This window comes from Sinocyclocheilus anshuiensis, unplaced genomic scaffold (assembly GCF_001515605.1).
Source record: "Sinocyclocheilus anshuiensis isolate Anshui unplaced genomic scaffold, SAMN03320099.WGS_v1.1 scaffold329, whole genome shotgun sequence".
In the NCBI taxonomy this organism is placed as follows: Eukaryota; Metazoa; Chordata; class Actinopteri; order Cypriniformes; family Cyprinidae; genus Sinocyclocheilus; species Sinocyclocheilus anshuiensis.
The window spans coordinates 1,543,946-1,564,703 of NW_015540881.1; the positions used below are offsets into that span (position 1 = coordinate 1,543,946).

General features: G+C 38.3%; 1 protein-coding gene across 1 annotated transcript in view; it reads left to right on the forward strand.

Moving 5' to 3' along the window:
• The first annotated feature begins 350 nt into the window (after nt 1-350).
• Nucleotides 351-20,758, forward strand: part of LOC107688494 (fibronectin type III domain-containing protein 3B-like) — a 144,202-nt gene continuing 123,794 nt past the window's right edge. Inside the window, exon 1 of the mRNA XM_016486174.1 lies at nt 351-524. The gene's annotated coding sequence lies outside the window, so the exon portion shown is untranslated. The remainder of the gene's footprint in view (nt 525-20,758) is intronic.

The window sequence follows — 20,758 nt, forward strand, 5'->3', positions numbered from 1 at the left end:
TCAGTAACAATATCACACAAATAAAAAATAGTATTGACAACAAAGAGCCTTACATTAAGTGTTTCTTTAAAAAAAAAAATTAAATCACTAGTTGTATTAAAAACAGAAAATGAACTGTTTTTTTGCCATTATCTGATAATCAGTCTATACAATCTTGTAAAAATCCATAAAAACAACCTTTAATCTGATTAGAACCATTGAACCCAGCATGAATACATCTTTGTAAAAGTGAGTTTATTACTGCTGTTGTGGTGTATAGTAAAAGTTGTGTCTGTGCGTGTGTCTGGTGGTGGTATCTTTTGAATTGTTCTCTTCGGCTCTTCTGTGAAGTTCGTTTATATGGTTGCTTACGGTAAAAGGGGCAGGATCAAGCTCACATGTGCTGTGGGACATAATTGACATGGCCGCGGAATCTCCCCCTGAGTGAGCGCTGGTGGAGCAGACTGGAGCAGGGATAGCAAAGTTGTGTCTGGGGTGAAAGTGGAGCTGTGGAGTTTCTTTCAAGATCATTTTATTGCAGCGAGGTGAGTTTTTCTTATCGCTTTTCTTAAGCGCTATCTTTTGCCACAGTTCGCGTTTGTGTGCTTTTTCCCAATTAAACGATGAAATATGTTCCTAACGGAAAGTTGCGTGCATTTTTGTGTCTGGATGGCGGTGACGCCGGGAGTCTGGGTTAGTTGGGTAACCAGGAGAAGAGACGGAAAACTGAATTGCTCCGCTGGAAAACTGACTGTTTTGCACGGATTCTTTTTAGAAACCGTTATTTGCCCAGAGATGCTCAAAAAAGCGACTTTCTAACGACAGGCACAGTTTACGAGAAAATACATAGTTTGACGTCTGCGTCGCTGAATTCCAACTTTGGAATTTTGGGGAGTTTGTGATGTTCTATGTAGCGCGTTCTGTTACGTAAACGATACCGTTTTATAAAAACGCTACACTTTAGCTTTATTAGAAACGTATTTTGTTAAAGCCATGAGTCTTGGTATCAAATTGTTTACGTGAAATTTATTTGGGATGCTGAGTCTTTTCCTGGTGTCTTTCCTTGGCGAATATAATATTCCAAAACAGACAGTTGCTGGAATGATGTCGAATAATATTTGGCAAAGATTTCGGGAATGATGATGTGAAGGTGGTCAACTCCATCATGCCCTAGTATTCCAGACAGCCTATTCTTCTACAGCTGTATCTTTTTTATGGAGGAAAACATTATGTGCTGCTGTCATTGTTCTGTAATATATTGTGCAGAAAGTATCTCGACTTGATACTTGTTTGTTTTTCTTTCTTTTTATTGTTTTGGTTTAATGCAACGCCGTGCATCGTTTTCCAAACGTCAGAAAGTACTGATTGCACCTTCGTGCTGGGAATTAAAGCGCAATTAGCATCTCTGGAAAAAGACTTTTAAAGGTCGCTTGGATGATGTTGTTGGTCACCGAAATAACGCTTTAAGATGGTTTGTGCCATACGAGTTGTGCTCTTTCCTGGATCCAGAGGTCTTATTGGAGAGAAAGAAGCACAGGATCTGTGAGAGGAGAAATGTGATCTGCAGAAAATGACGTCAGGTTTAAGTTCTCCAGCTGAGTGAGGGATTTCATAACTTTTTCTAAAAATGTAAATTATTGCACTGGGGCAGAAAAAAAGAATCAATGTTTTATTAAAAAATAGCTGCAGAAAAATAAGATGTTGCATTCCTCAGCTCCTTATCGTCTTATGTCTACAAACTTTCTCAACCAGGGACTGGGGCCAATAGGTGAACGTCCGAGGATGCCACAAGATGTTTTAAAATAAGCTATATAAAACAATTAAATACTGGTACAATATTCTATATGCATGTCATTTCTCAGTTTTTCTTTTCTGTTTTTCAGCGTAGAGGAATTTTCCCAATATTTCCCATGGAGTGATAATTTGTTCTGACCTGCTTGCTTTAGGTCCTGTTACTGCAATCCTGCATTTTATTTCTTTATACTTGTGAGCCATTTTTTTTCAATTGCACACAAAGCTGAAATTTGTTTCAATATTGTCAAAAAAGAACAGCGAATTTTTTTTTTCTGTAAGAGCCATAAATCAAATCTATAAATAAAACGTTGGGTTGCAGCATTTTCTGCTTGCATTATGCAACGCTCTGGAATGCTTGTTTCTGATTGGTCAGTCGCAGCATTCAACACACATATTTCTGAATAATGCCCGTTCCCCATGGCAACACTCTACAACCACTGTGGAAACCTATGTTACCTCCATAGCTGTGCTAATGTTGTCTCAGTCTCTACAATATATATAACCATTTAAAGTTACATCAATTTTAATATTAATCTATTTTGTAAATAGCCATTTTTTTTGCAAAAGAAACCCTTCAAGAAACCATGTCAAAAGTGACCAAAGATTGGCTGTTGAATGCTACATATACATTTTCTTTCAAGTCAAAAAAGTTGAGAATCATTGTTCAAACGTATGCACCAACTAGGAAAATGTGCAAAAAAATTAGCAGTACAACTGTAGTTTTCCATGGACCCACAACCAGCATATATCTGAGACACTTTCAAAACAAAATATCTGTATTCTTTTTTTAGCCAATATCTGATGGATCGGCTTCGACAGCCATTGTTTCATCAGTCTAGGTGCTGCGCTGAGAGAGCTGGCATGGGGAGTTAAACTTCCTGATTGGGCATAGCTGCAGGAATGTGCTCTTCCTTTGAGGTCATGGGGTTGTACCTAGTGAGCTGGAGGTCTGTTTCCCCAGGGGCACCTCAAATACTGCACGTGAACTCATACCCTCCCCCTACAGTTCCCCATCATCCTGGGAGCAGCTCTGTGCTTTGATGTGTGCTGATGTTATGCAGTGCAGCGTGATAAAATCTGTTGTGATTGTTCCTAATTGCAGCGGAGAGTCCACCTTCTTGAAGACGTTTCCTGATGTTCTCTGACTGGTGCCCTTTGAAACAACTTCACATCTCTTAGTCACACTTATTGGTCAGTAGACGTTGTAAAATTCGATTTGCTCCATCTTGTGCAGGTTCAGAGAGTTCTTCTAGGAACGACTCTCCCTATTTTATAATTTGTCATAGCATCCAGTGAACTCAATGTCCTTCATCTGCTGTATGTTTTGGAAAAAAGATGAGTAGAAAAACAGTGATGGTTTTGGTCAGCAAAGTCACATGATCTTATCATTAGACTCTCAAGTGCGCTATTTTCCCTTGACCTCATTAGGCGGAGAAAGCCAGCGTGTCTCTAACTGTTAAGCAAGACAGAACAAGTTTGTATCTGTGCTTTAACCATTAGCGCTTGGGAAATATGCATGCGGTGATGATGTGGCCGTCAGCTGGTCCATGAATCAGGATCCTGCTGCTCATCTTGAATCAGCCAACCACGGCCACATATAGAGTCATTCAGTGGAGTTAAAAGCAGGGTTCTGCATAACAGTAATCATTGTGCTATTGTTTTTATGCATGTCTCGTTTGCACTCTTAGCATCTTCTCGTTGCATGTTTGTTTGACACAGTGCTGCTATGTTTGTTGACAGTTGATTTAGATGAAGATAAAAGAGGCCTTTCAACTCCATTTCCCACCGTTTTCTCTAGACAGTTGCCTCTCCACCTAACTGTACACCCGTCACTTCAGCCAGCATTGTAAGAGACGAGCTGCTGGATGCCATAACATACCTTCTTATTTAGACTGCTTTGTTTCGCATCTCTTGCAACAACCAACTAGAGTTGAAAAGAATTGACTAGTTGATGTAGATTTTAGATATCTTTAGCTTAACATGTTTAAAGGTATTGTTTACCTAAAAGAGAACGTTGTGTCATTATTTACTCTCTCCAAAGTTGTTCCAAGCCTGTATGACTTTATACAATGTTTAAAGGTGTTTTGGACCCTTAAGGTGCATCAAATTTACAGTTGCTTGGTGAAATTATGCAGACGGAATCCAGTCATTCCAATAGGAATCTGTGCAATCAGGAGATTCACACGAAGAAAAAGTTCCCCATGCAGATTTCACCCATTTTCAAGTTGCTCATGTGAATTCTCTACACTGACCAACAGAAAGCTGCTTGGTTTGAAAGTTACTTCTGTGTGAGCTGTTTTTACATTGCTAAGCTCTTAACAATAGACAATCAAGCTTTTTTGTTCATGATTTTCACTGAAAAATCACTAATGTGACTGCATCTTTACTGACGGTAATTCTTTGAGATAAAATAGTTCCAACATTCTTTAAAATATCCCTCTTTGTGTTCCACAAATGAAAGTCATACAGATTTGAAATGACATGAGTTTGAGAAAATGAAGCCAATTACTCAATTACTATAGTCTAGATTTATTTTGTGAGACTGATTACAAAAAAAAAGTTCTATAAGCTAAAATACATTGACCTGTTTTCAGGCAGTCAGATATTATAACATTTTTGAGTTGTAAAAACATATGGAAACTGTTGTGTTCCATTGCTCTACTCTGAAATGTTTCACAATGCAAGAACGCAGCTTGGTTTATCTCTTGTTTTTCAGTTGGTGGAGAGGGTCAGATGCTGCAGCTCACTCCATGACACTGATTCCTGACGTGCATCCACTCCGTCATGCCAATGCATTATTCAAATGGCCAGGCTTGCACATTTAGCTAAAAGCAGAGCGGAAAAATGTTCGTGCTTGCATTAGCATTCAGAGTGCAGAGATGGCCGTTGTTAGCTGGACGATGGAAACTTCAGATGTGGCAGCAGCTCATTAATGACGCTTTTAGCCAGCATGCATGTGCAATGCAATGCATTTGCTGTGGTGCATTTATTGCCACTTTTGCACAATACCTTCTAAGGGTCTGCAGTACGTACACTGTGGCTGATCCCATCTCAAGCTGCTCTGTGCAAACACATGTCAGCAGTACCACTGTGCATATATTTGTAGTCCCAGACTTCCTGTTTTCTTATGCCACCCCCCTACCAGCAGGACATTCGACCAACACCTCCCACAATCCCTCCATCTCACCAGGTCTTGTTAACCCATCCAAGCACTCCCCCTTATAGTGTGTGAAATCTGGAGGCCTGATGGAAGATGAGGAATTTCACCCTTTGACCTCTGAGAGTGAGGAGGGGTGGACGGGGGCTATCCATTCTTACTGCCCAGATCTGTTTCAGCCCGGTGAATTTTTCCAGCTAATTCATATTATTCTTTTGGATTAGTACCGCTGATCTCTCTTTGTTCGATAGCCATGTTTTGGATGTGTGAAGTTACCAAAATAAAGTAAGCAGAGAGGTCGTGGGAATGGCAGCCATTGCTGCGAGGCCAGTGGCATCCCAGGTGGCACTGAAGGAATGTGTCAATGTTGAATTTTCACTTTCTACAGCATTCCAGAGTCAACAAGGGGTGAAACGCCTGCTCCTTAACATTCCTGTTGGGGACTGACAGTTTTTTGATTACAATAAATTATTTGCCTATACTTTTTTTTTTCTGTTCCTGTTTCTCGCACTTACAGATGATAGCCAATAAACGGCTGATGTTAAAGTTATGTATTGTCGAAATTAAATATAAAGCACTAAAATGAATGAACAAACGAGTTTTAAATGCTGCATTTATTGGTGGATATTACATTTGATGTATTTAGAAGATTGCACAAAATAAATGATATAAATATTAAAAGGTGAAGTATAGTAAATATAAAAATCGGTGAAATATGTATTTCACATAAATATATAACACTTATTATATTACTTATAATATTATATGGCACATTGATATAAAACCATAGGTGATTTTTGTTTTTACTTAAAAAAATATAGTAAACTGTTTGTACATAATATTATTTATTAATCATTTATTAAATTTTATTTTTAAAATGTAGTTCTTTTTAAAAGTGAATTTAACATCCACCAATGAATATTGAAAAGCATGCATATAACTATATTAGCTACTTCTTAGTACTTATAAAGCACATATTAATGCCTTGTCTATATGACCATATTCTAGATCCTTTAATCCTATCCCATACCTAAACTTAACTATTAAAACAACTACTTTACTTACTATCAATAAGCAGCAAATTAGGAGTTTATTGAGGGGAAAAGTCTTAGTTAATAATGAATATGTGGTCCCTAATCTAAACTGTTACTGATAACTGATGTGGTACAGATATATGCATCCCTAATTTAGTATGGTATGTTTACAAAGAACTAGGAAGCTCAGTTAATGCCTGTACCTTTCTCTCAGTGACTGACACTTGTCTAAGATCTTGTCCGCAAGCAAACGACTAGATATATTCCTTGTATGGAAGCTGAGTCTGCTGTAATGGTATTTTAGGTGTGTGAGGTGAAGGTGAAGTTGAGGAGCAGGGCCATGTTTGAGTTTTTTTTAGGGTGTCTGCAGATGCTGAGCCACACAGGGAAGGCTGTGTTTTGGCGGCTAGCTGTTCTTTCCCCCAAATGACCCGGTGAGGAGCGACGGACGGGCTTCTGTTTAAAGGCTTTGTGTGCAGCGAGGAGGAAGTGGTTATGTTTGTTTAAACTGAGCTGCCCTCTTTGAGCGTGTTTAGCCATGTGGGACAAATGCGCAAAATCTGTCCCCCAATTTCAACACCCCCCACCCCATTCCCTGTGTCTTCCTCCGACTGAATTCATGATCACGCCCCGTTCGGCTGGGGGCTGGGGTAGCCCTGAATGTTGGCTTGGGCATAAGATTCGACCGTTCCAAAGTGTTGACTCATTCAGCATTCCAGGACCATAAAATGTCCATCCAAATGTGGACGAAAGTGGCCACTTCCGCATTGCAATGCAAACTTGTAGGGAAGATTGTGTGGGGACATTTGTAGTTGGTGTCTTGAAAATACTTAGTAAGCACGTATCCTATTTTGAAAAATATTTGATTCTCAGAGTTTTTATTTTTGTGGCTTGTAATGGGAAGAGAAGGATGAATGTGTTTTCTTGAGAAAAGAGCTAATTGCTTAAAAATGGCACCTGTGTGAGTGCAATCCCAACCTTTGAAGAAGCACTTCTCCCTTAATACATTTGCTATGGCTGGGAATTCCTGATTTGTTCAGATTCTAAATCAAAATCTTTTGATTCGATTACAACTTTGATTCAGTTACTTCATTTGGGTAGATTTAACTTATAGTGTCCATTTTGCTAACATATAAAACAAATTCTCTCTCAGCTAAGAGTAACTCGTCTTTATGAATTATTCTTTTAAAGGGCCATTTTATGAGTCGTTCATTTTGAGAATCCGGCTACATTCATCCTGCTGATTGTTTTTGCTTCCCTTAAGAGCACTGGTTCATAAGAGTTGTTTGTATGCGGAACAAACTCAACTGATCGCATTGAATTTTTGCATGCAGCTCCTGAAGACAGCTCAGTAGAAAGCCATTTCTTGCCTTAGAATTTTCATCAAACTAAACCTTTCTATATAAATAATGTTATGTTCTAGTTTAGAATAACAGACCTAGATAATTCACTTGTAGCTCAGTTTTGTCTAGGATGTTTTAGGCAATTGGCCTCAACGTTATCCAATTTTGATGTAAGACAGAGATGATGCACGGCATATATTTAATATTTTAAATATTCAGTAATGCAGTTGGTTGTATATTTGGACAGATGTAGACTATAGTCTGACTTTGTAAAATCCCACTTTTGCTCTATTATAACTGCACATGTGAATGTACTGACTGCTGTGGATTCATGTACTGATCTTCCTCAGACTGAACTCTTTTTCTAAGCTTAAAAAAAGGAAAAGAGAAGGAAAATCTTGAAGCACAGCCATGGGTATTGAGTGAGTCATTTTCATGTGTTTGTGGGAGTTAGGCTGCTTCCTCTCAGCTTGGTCTAAACACAAGTTCAGTGTGCCAAAAAAAAATAAAAAAATAGCTCAGGAGAGCTGAGATCTGTGAGCTGTGTGGTGACCTGGCTGTTTACACACTTAGTAGCGAGGTGCATATTGGAGGTATTTTAGACATTACTGTTTTTTCCTGTTTGTGGACAGACTGAGTCACCAACAAGTCTAGACCGTCCCACTACAAGAGCCATTGTATAAATTCATTCTTTAATGTCACACACCAAAAAGCATTCTTTACTTTAAATCTGGTTATAAGAGGTTATTTCTTCAGAGCAGCATTGATTTACTTTAGAAATGGAAATTTGAGTTTGAAACGTCAGTCATAGAGGGATAGTTCACCAAAAAAATGACATTTCTGGCATATTTAAAAAGAATATTTTTAAGACTTTTTTTTTTGTCCATGCTTTTTTTCTTGGTATATATATATATATATATATATATATACACACACACACACACTTTTTATATTTATTTGAAGGTGTCCTTGTTACAGAGCAATTATACATTTAAGTTCTGAGTAATATTGATTAACTACATGTATTAACTATATGGGTAGGGTTAGAATTAGGATTTGGCTTAGGCTTACTTGCATGTAATTATGCATAATTTATTGTTATTATTATAATAGTAAGTACATGTAATGTGTAACAAGGACACCTTAAAATAAAGGGTTGTTTTTTGTTTGTTTGGGTGAACTATCTTTAAGTCTCAATTAATTTACTTTTATAGTACTTGTTGATATTTTGAATTATCTTTTGATTGGTATATTTTCAGTTTATTTCAAGGTTTAATCATTTTGTTATGTGCTTTTGTCATTTTTGTTTAGTTTTTTTAATAGCTATTTCTATTTAGCGCTATTTTTATTTGAGTAATTTTAGTGCTTCACCTTACTTCAGTTAGCTGCTAAGGCAACATATATAATATAAATATTAGATGAAGTGTTTCATTTTATTTCATTAATTTTATTCTATTTCGGCTATATTTTATATTTATTTAGTTTTTAGTTGACAATAACAACACTGTAAATAATTGCCTTGTGACTTGATTTGATTTGTGAATAACAAAATGAATGGCTCTTTGACTAACTTAAAGTATAGAAGTGAATAAAAAAATTATTATTACCCAAGGAGTTGAGGCTTGGAGACCACCTCAAAGACTTGTGAAAATGTCTGACGCCCATAAGTATATTCTATTATTATGAACCTTTCCAAGTGATCATTATCACATTGTTAAATTACATCAAAACTGTGAGATTGAGTAACAGTGTGCTGTGTAGGCAGACAGGCAGATGTGTTTGTGTTGCTCTGTGGGAAAGTGTTTCTGCAGAAATAAGACAGCCTCTTCCCTCTTCTCTGTCCTCCTGCATTAACAGCTACGTGGCAGTCGTACGTCGGTCAGGGACATGGAATGAATTTTACTGCCTCCTGGACTTCTGCCTAGTGCACATCCAGATGGTTGGATGAGTTTTCTCTCTCTCTCCTGCTCTCTTTGGCAGTGTCAGGCTACTTTGTTCTCATTGCTGCTGAAAGATAGACGGACTGTTTCATCTTTTCAACTTTTTATGTATTAAAATATCTCTATAAAGTCCCTGTCCTTCCTGACTCGGAAATCTTCATTTATAACAATCTGACCAGTGACCTTTTGCTCCTATGGGACTTTTTGAGTACTAGTTCCTCATCGTGTGGCTTTAGTTTGGTATTATCTCTTCTTTAATGGCTTTTGAAAATGGCTTTGGACTTGGCATCTTGTGTTTTTGTTGAGCAACAGGGCACTTGAGGCATAAAAATTTCAAATATTAATAAATTGTTCTTGTGCATAAAATCACTTTATGTGGCTGTTTTCAATGCTAAAATCCCGTTCACACCAAGTGAACCAAGTTTTGTTTTCAGCCTCTGCCTCCTCAATATGAGTACATGAACATTTATCAGGGCCATTGGAATCACTTTCAGAATGATTTTTTTCTAGGCGATGAATGATAAAAACATTGGCAGCCAATCAGAATCGACATGATCTTAATAAAGAGCTTGAGCAGCGACAACATTATTGCAGTGTGTGCTTTTAATTGTCCATTGGTGTGGACACTAGGATAGTTATTGTTATAATTATCTTTATAGTTATCGGTCTTAACAGACCTTAAAGGGGTCATATGATGCTGCTAAAAAGAACAGTATTTTGTGTATTTGGTGTAATGAAATGTGTTTATGAGTCTTTGCAACTTTACAGATCTTCTTTATGCACAAAGAGCTTGTAACACTCCAAAGAGAAAGGAAAAATTGAAAACGCATCATATGACCCCTTTAACTCAATGCTAGTCTACTGAAAACTCAAGGTGAAGTAGTTGTCTATTTAGTTGAAGGAACTATTGGCAGATTGACCAAAGATACTTGAGCAATAAATACACCTCAAGGAGAAATTTCACCATCTACGTCTGTTCCCTCATTAGAGACTGGAGCTACTTTTCACCCCTGTGGTTTTAGGAAGCCAGTTTAGTATGAAATAGTCTGAGGTAACCATTGGTGATAATGATGCTGTATGGTTGGCAGAACGAATGAGAAGGAACGTGTACAATTGGTCCGAGCCTGTCTTTCTGCCAAAGTTGCCTCAAAGCATAGTTAGGCTGAAGTTCCCAAGGCCTGTCTGATTTCCCTCTGAAAGAATGGCATTGTTCGGCCGTTCAGGGCCTCATTTTCATATAATGGCTATAGGCCAGACTTTTCCAGAGGAGATTTTTCCTTTCCCATAAAGGCAAGTTGCCTGGCACATGGACTTTAAACCATGATGTGGGTTCGTTTGGCTGAGCTTCACTGTGTGGATGCTGTGACTTCATGTTTGTCCAGCAGGGCCGGCTTTCATTACCATCAAATGTGAGGCTTTTTGATCAGATCACAAAACTATTAACCTTCATGTCTAACGTAGTCTCCTTAGCAAGACTTCAGAGAGCTGTAAAATGGATTTGCATTGTTGTGAGACTCTTGAGACCCCCAAAACAAAACCAGTTGGCTCATTTGTACAATAACCGGGATAAAATTTAATATGGGATTGGCAGAAATCATGATCAGCCTGGTGACACTGAACGCCAGTCTCAGGCCTACACAAGAGCCTGGGGTTTTTATGACCTCGGAGGAATGTATAAACAGGGCAAATTCCATCACATGAAGAATTGTAAATGTTAAAGAGGTTTTTTTTATCATAGATTTGGTTCGTAATGCTTGCGTTGAAACTCAACATTTCAATCATTCAATCATTGGTGTTGCTGTGCCAGAACTAGGCAAAGTTCTCTCCTCTGAAGAAATTCCCTGAACAATGGAGTGTTTGGAGGCAGAAGGGAGATGTCGGGGGTGGGGGAAACTCCTGAATGACGTGCTGTGGAGCGAGTCCTCTCCTCCTCTGAAACAGAGAGAGCAGTGTTGCTGCCATCTGCACCACCCATAATGCCCACTGCGTGTTTCTATACATGTTGAGTATTTTGATAACCCATTGGGAATGAGGCTAATGTAACAGCATCGTTTCTTCCCCTGGAGTTTCCAATTAGATTTCTGTCTCACGGATTCCAAAAATAAACCAGGTTTATTTGACTAGCCGATCTTGAACTGCACCTGCAGAGGAAACATCTGACTGGACAGTTGGCAGCTGGTCTTTTCCAACAAATACCTGATCCTTAATGCAATGCATGTGTTTGACACAAGACAGAAAGCAGTCTCAAATCTTTGTCACTTTGTCGCGTACAGTGTAGAGCTGTTGCAGCGCGACGCGTCAACTGTAGCGTCCGTATAGACACGGTGAGTGAAGCCGAGAGCAAGATATGCCTCGTCACAATTACTCATTCAGCCCTAGTTGACTCTTAACTTTTATAAAGAATATCTCTTTGGATTTGAGACTTTAGTCTTTGCAACTTTACAGATCTTCTTTATGCACCAAGAGCTTGTAACACTCCAAAGAGAAAGGAAAAATTGAAATCGCATCATATGACCCCTTTAAGAACTGTATGTTTAACCTGGTGGGCCTGAACCTGATGGCTTGTACACATCCCATAGTAGACTTGTAAGCAGGAGTTACCTGTCTGTTTCTTTGGATATCTATTAGATATGGGGTTGTTGCATCACTCGGCCAGGTGGGATCTGACCCAATGCTAGAGCAAGTGAAGGTAAATGCTTTGTTGGGTTACATGATCGTGTTGCTTTCCAGCTGACAAAATAGATGGCCAAGCTCAATCCTTACGTTTTTGAAGGTGTGCGTGCATGAGGTGTAATGGCAGTTTACACATTCTTTTATCATCTGCAGACTCCAGATTTATAAGGGGGTCACGAGGATGGAAACTAATGCCAAAAGTGGAAAGCTATTCTGGCTTTGTGTTACTGTAAAAGCAGACCCAATCTGGTTCTGATCCAGCATGTAACCGTGTCTGTCACTGAAGTCAGACGTAATGAGAATAAGGGGAGGTTCTGTCAGATGGGGTGTGAGAGCAGCACTGATGTTCGTGCTTTGGGATTTGGGAGTGGAACCTTCTCTGCTGATGTTCCAAAACAGCTGGCCATAGTGGCCCTCCCAATAAAAACTGCAGTAAATCTCAGCGTGCGTGTGTGTGTGTGTGTGTGTGTGTGTGTGTGAAATTGCCGCACACAGAATACCCAAAAGGCTCATGTGCAGTTTGCCTGGTTTCTCTAATTTGAGGCTGAATCGATGCCCAGACTTGTTGCAAGCTCACTTTACTGACCACTGCCATGGGAGCGAGCCATGCTCCGAGGAGACCTTTGCAACGATGCGGCCTGGTCCAGACGCACTGACTCCTCTATCACATGGGAAATGATGCACGATGCAGATCGAGCCAACTTGATCGCTTTCCCACAAAGCTGAGGTTCAACGGCATGATCTCAAATGCCCGTTGCCTCATTGGACGTTGTAACTGGGTGATTATGCATGGAAGTGTTGTGTGCTCTGCTGACAGGGTGTAAATAATGCCCTGGCACTGTCTCACTCCTGTAATGGCTTTCAAAGCAGCTGCTGAATACTCTCATTCACTGTACCGTGCCAACCTCACCCTTACTCTCTCAACACACGGCAAACTCCTCTCTCACTCACCTTACTTAATGGAATATTCCGGGTTCAATAGAAGTTAAGCTGAATCAACAACATTTGTGTGTAATGTTGATTACCACAAAAATAATTCTAATTTGTCACCTGAAGTTGAAGTTAGGCACTTGGTGGTAAGTTGACTAATATTTGAAGTTTTTGTAAATTTTATGATTATTTTATGGTCTAAAGAGAGAGTTCACCCGTTGTCACAACCCAGGTTCATTAGAAATACGTGCCTCTAAATACATTTCTGCAACACCGTTATTACGTACCTAACTGCACGTTTCGCGGCAGCTTCAAAGTGAAACATCCAGTGAGTGGTGCTAAAACAAGGGTTCAAAATGTTACCCTGGCACATTTTTGTTACGTATTGCTGTTTGTATTACGTTGCTTCCGGTACGTATTACGGTGGTTCATAATTCAAATATCCGAGGAGTGTCACTAAAAAGTTAATGCTCTATCGTGTTGAAAATATCCCCTACACCAAACCCAACCCTAAACCTACCCGATAATGTTAACAAATATAAAAGTGATATAAAAACGCATTTTTTGATGCAGCCATGCTAATTTAACTTCCTTATGTGGATTTAAGCTGTTTTGTTGTACCATAGTTTCACGGGGTTCGTACCCGAGCTCTTCATCACGCAAGTGCAACTCCGTATCGCGATTCGCGCAAGCTACCGAGCAAACCTACTGAATCAGAAAACTCATGCATATGAAGCTGTATATGTGACGACATGTTCAAAAGTATCAGTTTTCAAATCTCGCAGGATGTTAAAATTGTTTTGAATTCATAACATAATATTCCTCAAGTAATTATGTGAAAATTAGGCTTTATTACTCAAAACTGTGGACCTGCAATTCATACTTTGTGTGAAAAGGAATAAAAGTTGTTGGAGTTTTGCTGCCTCTAGTGTTCATTTCAACTGGAAACTGCATCGATTCATATGTATAGGTACGTTTTTTGAGTTTTGCAGAAATGTAGGTAGAGGCACATATTTCCAGTGAGCCTATGTTGCGTTGTCATCATTTACTCACCCTCATGTTTCAAACCTGTACGAGTTTCTTTCTTTTGCTGAGATATTTGGAAGAATATTGGTAACCAAACAGTTGCTGGTATCCATTGACTTCCATAGGAAGAAAAAAAATACTATGGAAGTCAAGTTGTGAATATTATTAGGTCAAAAAAATTAAATGTACATGGATGAATCATTCTCAATAAGATTTATAGCATGCATTTATAATGCATTAATATGATAATAATTTATTTCATGCCGACGTAAACAGTTGAATTGCTCTCCTTTTGTTTTTCTCTGTTTCAATGTCTCTCACTTATTTGCACTGGTCCTGGAAGCACTGTTGGAAAAACTGAATGTTGTGTGCTACTTGGGATATTGGCTTCTCATGCTCGTACTTGGGTCCTTTGACAACTTTTTTTTCCCATAAGCAAACCTCAGCTGCCATCATTTTGGCCTCCTTAATGGATTTAAGTCCATGGACCTCCAGAAATGTAGATCCACCTCAAAACAAGCCACGTCTCCTATGGCGTTGATTTCATGGACCAGTTGCTGGGGCGGAAGCTGCTGCCAGCTGATGTTCCACCAGTTTAGAGGAGAGCACGTTCTCTCCAAAAATATGCCTTTGAAAACATTTGGGAACATTGGCTTGGTTGCCTTTATGAGGCTGGAGGAATTTTTCTACTGCTTCAGTGTGGTTGATTTGGAATGTGAACATCAGTTTTTGATTAGGGCTAAGAGACTGACAGGGTTTGAGATTTTACTAGGTTTTGTTTTCCAGGGATAACGTCACGGAAGAGAGACAATGATGACACTTGTGCATCCATTTCATGGTGGTGGTGGAGTGAAACTTGTAGATTTAGAAGAAAAAACAAAACAAAAGAAAAATGCTGAGACTGCTATTTGTCAGGGCAAGGTCTGGACATGTCAGAACTCAAGAACTTGGGGATATTTTTCTGCAAATGACTGGTATTCGCTGGAAGCCAGGTGAGGGATGTCCGCTGTGAGGTGTTACTGTGGAATGAGAAGGTCTTTCATTGAAACGTCAGTAGCATCCAGGATGGCCTCATGTGCCATTTCGTTTGCATGCTGCTTCTGCACTCTCTGCTCTTATTAAGGGCTCTTAAGGTGCTCTTGTGTTCAATCAGCCTTATAAAAATGCTTGTGTCCCAGGCGGGCTCCATGAACAGGGAAGCCTTTGTTCCTGACAACTCCCCAGTGCAACAAGCTAAGTCTGTCAGACAGACGGGCCTCCTCTCTTCAGGTTTATGAGTCAAGTGTCCCTCAGTCTTGTTTATCTGAAGTGGTGTACGTGCCGCTAGCATTGTCAAAACATAGTTAGATGAGGTCTCGGGTAATTATTGACAGCCTTGTTTGATTAGCCTTAGAGAGAGGACATTAAAATGTTTGCTAAATCGTAGAGAGCAAGTCAGATAATGCTTGAGGCTGTATGAACTCTCACAGAAACAGCGACGCCAGTGAGGGTCTCTTCACTCAGCCATGAATGCAAAGTGGTTGGGTCAGTGGCATAAAAATGCAAATAAATAAATACATAAATAAAATAATATTTATATTTTATTAGACTGTATAATATTCTTTTATATAATAGATTTTTTTTATCGTAATAAATTTCAATTATATAAATAAATTCATTTTATTATTATTATTATTCAATTTATCGTTATTATTATTATTATTATTATTATTATTATTACTACTAGTGATTAATTTTAAAGTTTTTCTGAAGCAGTGTTTCCAAAAAGTATTTCTGAACAATATATTTAATTTTAATAATAATAATAATAATAATAATAATAATAATACATTTTAAAGTATTTCTGGTAATTTAAAAAAATGTAAAAAAAAAATTTTAATTTAATATTTTATATATTATTTAATTACAATGAGGATGACAATGCTACTACTACTTCTAATAATGATTTACAATGTTGTAAAAAATATTCAAATATGAATAATATATATGAACTTTTTCTGCCAGTCAAAATTAGCTTTAATACAGAAAGTAATGTTCTTAACAGAAGAGATGTAAATGTGTGTAGAATCTGCTTTTTTTAATGTATTTTAAAATAAATTTAAAAGACAAATTGGATAAAAGGAGGGGCCATTGATCTGGTTGAAGGTGGCTGAGGGAAGTCACCAGGAGTGCATCAGGAAGCCTTCTGTTCTTTCGCCATCAGGTGCGAAGCTTCTTTTTGTCCCGCCCCGGCAATAAAAACAGTGAGGATGAATGTGGACAGCGAGTGTCCTTGTACTCCCCCCTCTCAAGTGTGGATATAAAAATCCTCTACATCCTCCCCGCCTCACCTCTCCTCCCCCACGCATCCCATTTCTAGCAAAACCTTGCCCTGGGGCTGCAGCTTTTCCAGGAGGGAGACAGAGTAATGGCTGCTGAAAATTCAAAATTGCTGCATGTGTCATCAGATGAATAAATTACATTTTAAAATATATTCATATAGAAAACAATGATTTGTAATTGATATAATGTTATCAACTTATGTTTCACCATTACTTTTTTTTACAGTTTTATCAAATCAAACAATAAAGCATGAGCATGAAAGACTTTGACAATAAAAACGTTGTATTGTATGTAGGGTTGGGAATCATAAAGTACTTAACTATTCTTGATCCATATCAGTTTAATCAATTATTGTCATTATCCATATTTAGTTCTCTTAAGAATAAATATTTTAGGGGAAAATGAAATGCAGTTCCATTGCCAAATGAGACCATTTACAAAATATATTTACAATTGCCTTTATTTATTTTTATATATTTTTCTCATGACTGTGACACTCATTTAGATGCTGCAGGTTTGAGCCTGGCATGCAATGTGCCCTAATCCCATTTTAGCTTTTCATATATAATTTTCTGTCACTTTGCTTAAAAATGGCAAGAGCCCTAAAATTACAGAAAGAGACGTATTATACCATACATGCTTTACAAAGATCTTACTCCTCTTTTTGGTGGCCCACTTTAGCCAGGAGTGTAGTTATTCAATCCTTATTCTGATTTGAATGCCTCTACAGAATATTCTCCTGGGTCCAGCTTTCATTGTATGGTGACACCTGAGAACATTCCTGTATTCCTCCATGGATGTTGTGAACCTCTGTAGGGGAAAGAAACCATTTCACAACAGCGGACTAATGATATACAGATATCACACTCTTAGTGTACTGTACAGCTAAAAGTGTTCTTGTATTCCTCATTTGTAAGTCAGTTTGGATAAAAGAATCTGCTTTGCCTGTAGGTCAAGTATGGAGCAGGTAGTTTGTTGGGTGCAGTATAGAGTTCGACCGATATGTGTTTTTCAGGGCCGATACCGATTACAGATCAAGTAGACTGATAACTGATATTTTGAACCAACATATATGTCTGGTTTAAAAATTAAAATTAATGTCAAAATTAAGAATAACAAGTGCTCTGACAAAAACTCTTTAAATGTTTTTTTATTTGCAAATCAGTTTTGAAAATGACCGATAACGACAACCATATAAATGCTTAATATCGGCCAGGCCGATAATCGGTCGACCCCTAGTGCAGTATGTGATGTGCATACTGTCACTGTGCATGTGCACCCCAAACATGCTTGTGATCAGCAGCTGAACTTCCTGTTTGTGCAATGCCGTCTTCCTTTAGAACTGGATCTTGAGCCTTATAGAGGACCAGCTTCACTTTTCTTTTCCTATGATTTTGGTAACATACTTATCGCTAAGATTTTGTTTCTTCATATAATACATATCACAAACAAAGCAATTGTTAAATACATCTTGACATGTTAGCACATGACAGCATTCATTCTTTCCCTCAAGCTGAGCATTAAAGTTCAGCAACCGATTACAGATCAAGTAGACTGATAACTGATATTTTGAACCAATATATATGTCTGGTTTAAAAATTAAAATGAATGTCAAAATTAAGAATAACAAGTGCTCTGACAAAAACTCTTTAAATGTTTTTTTATTTGCAAATCAGTTTTGAAAATGACCGATAACGACAACCATATAAATGCTTAATATCGGCCAGGCCGATAATCGGTCGACCCCTAGTGCAGTATGTGATGTGCATACTGTCACTGTGCATGTGCACCCCAAACATGCTTGTGATCAGCAGCTGAACTTCCTGTTTGTGCAATGCCGTCTTCCTTTAGAACTGGATCTTGAGCCTTATAGAGGACCAGCTTCACTTTTCTTTTCCTATGATTTTGGTAACATACTTATCGCTAAGATTTTGTTTCTTCATATAATACATATCACAAACAAAGCAATTGTTAAATACATCTTGACATGTTAGCACATGACAGCATTCATTCTTTCCCTCAAGCTGAGCATTAAAGTTCAGCATGACCTGGAAAAAGGTAAGTCGATGCTTAAAGAGATGCTGTTGCCATGAGAAACAGCTGTTTCCATGGTGTCGCCGCTCGGTTCTGTGAAAACATCAGTTGTGAACCCGATTGCCTGAGGTGTACGTGCTGTGGAGGGTATTGCCGGGAAATTCCTTTCAGCATAAACATGCATAAAAATACACAGGCTCCTATGGAAGCATCCTACCTATAAAGAACAACCTATGCTTTATGGCTGTACAGCAACAACTAGGTGCTAGGTTACTATTTGTCTTATTAATCTTGGAACTTGGCAGTTTATTATTTAGGTCTGCATGGTGAGGTCTGTAGTTATTCCTGTGTGTGTAGGGGTCTCTAGATAGATATAGTGAAAGACTGACATTTTATATTTGTTGGCAAACATCTCACTGCCTGTGTTGGTATTATGATTGAGTGAGTTGTTGTCGTCCAGCCATGACGGAGTGTGACTTTGGGCTCCAAAATGGGCAAACTCAATATTTTTCATCAGATTAGATCTCGGTTCATCTTTCAATATCACCCTCGGTCCGATATCAACTTAATCTCGCTCTCTTTTTCAGTCTGTCCTCAGTTGGATTTAAAAATGTGGATGGAGCCTTTGGAAATGTTACTTTGAACCGCAACAGGCCAAAGGCATAATTCCCGAGATCCAGAACACCCAAACACAGCACAGCTGGACACTGAACCTCTCAGTACATCTTCTACTCATTCTAGGTCAAATTATAGGCCTTTTTCTCCCATTATGCAGATTTCAACCCAAGCAGACCATTAGAGGGAACGCTACACTCTCTCCTGCTTTTATTTATGAAGAGTTTCATGGTTGAAGAGATGGTATGAATCATCTACATGGTTGCTTTTCATTTTTTTCTGTTTATAAACTAACTCTTGTTTGCATTTAAACCTCTTCGTTTACAAGACTTCACTGTCTGGCTTTCTAATTTTCTCTTTGAAGCACTTAGTTTTAATGAGAAGAAACGTTGATCAAATGTTGAACAGGTATGAGCATGAAAGATCATACTTTGTCAAATTAACTATTGAAGTACTATGGTATGGTGAGAGTATTATTAACACCACAGGTACTTTGATATATACCGTAGTACCTGAATATGAAAATGTATGGGTTAAAATTGTAATAATGTGTATAATATGTAATATAAAACTAAAAAATTTTTTTTTTTGTTACGTTTACTTATATACATTATATAAAGTGTGTGTATATATATAACAGTGCCTTGCGAAAGTATTCATACCCCTTCATTTGTTTTGTTATGTTGCTGCCTTATGTTAAATTGCTTTAAATTACTTTTTTCCCCACATCATTCTACACTCCATACACCATAATGGCAAAGCAAAAAACAGGGTTTTAACATCTTTGCAAAAGTATTAAAAATAAAAAACTTAAATAATTCCATTGTATAAGTATTCAAACCCTTATCCGGGACAGCTGAAATTTAGCTCAGGAGCATTCATATTGCTTGTAGATGTTACACAACGCCGGTTGCACCGCGCTCTTCGTCACTTAATCTTTTTATTTTGGTGCGTCAATCTGTTAAATTACTTAGTATAGGAGAAACAGTCTTCTTTTTTCGTTTTATTTTACGTTCATCGTTGATGGGAAAAGACACAAACGTTTCGGCTCAAAGCCTTCCTCAGTGTGCAAAGCAATTCAGTCCCTTGTAGATGTTACTGCACTTCAAGTGAAGTTAACCTGTGGCAAATTCAATTGAATGGATATGATTTGGAAAGGCACACGTATTAATAAAACGTCTAAAAGCTGAAAATGCATATCAGAGCAAAAACCAAGCCCTGAGGTCAAAAGAACAGCCTGAAGAGCTCAGAAACAGGTTTGCGTCAAGCCACACATCTGGGGAAGAGTTCAGAAAAAAATCTGCTTCATTGAAGGTTCAAAGAATCATGTAACCGTCATTATCCATAATGGAAGACGTTTGAAACAACTAGAACTCTTCTTAGAGCTGGCCTCCTGGCCAAACTGAGCAACTGATGAAGGACCTTGCCTAGACTGGTGACCAAGAACCTGATGGTCACTCTAGTCAACCCTCTACATTGCGAGTAAATCACTCGCGTATGCGACTAAATCTTCACTCTGGGCGACTAAATTATGTCTAATATTAGCCAATTGCTAATAAATTCTCAGATTTTACTCGCCAGTGTGAGTTGGAGGCTAAGTATAAGTTTAGCTCAGATATATTTTCACTCGCCGAACACTCTCTGACTGAGCGCATCAGAGTTTCTCTCTCCGTCAAGCGATCTGTGCTGTTTTTCAGTTCATCTGAATGGATGTGCAACGCATCTGTATTTAACGTACCGTAAACTCTAGTGTGAAGCGCAAGAATCGCCGTCGCTTTGTTTCACACACACGCAGCGAGAGAGAGAGAGAGAGAGAGAGAATTGACGCGCTACATGTAAACGATATTCTTTGTTGTATTTTGCTGTCAAAATAACGGAGTTCCTTTGGAATTCTTCAGCTTTTAAGAACTA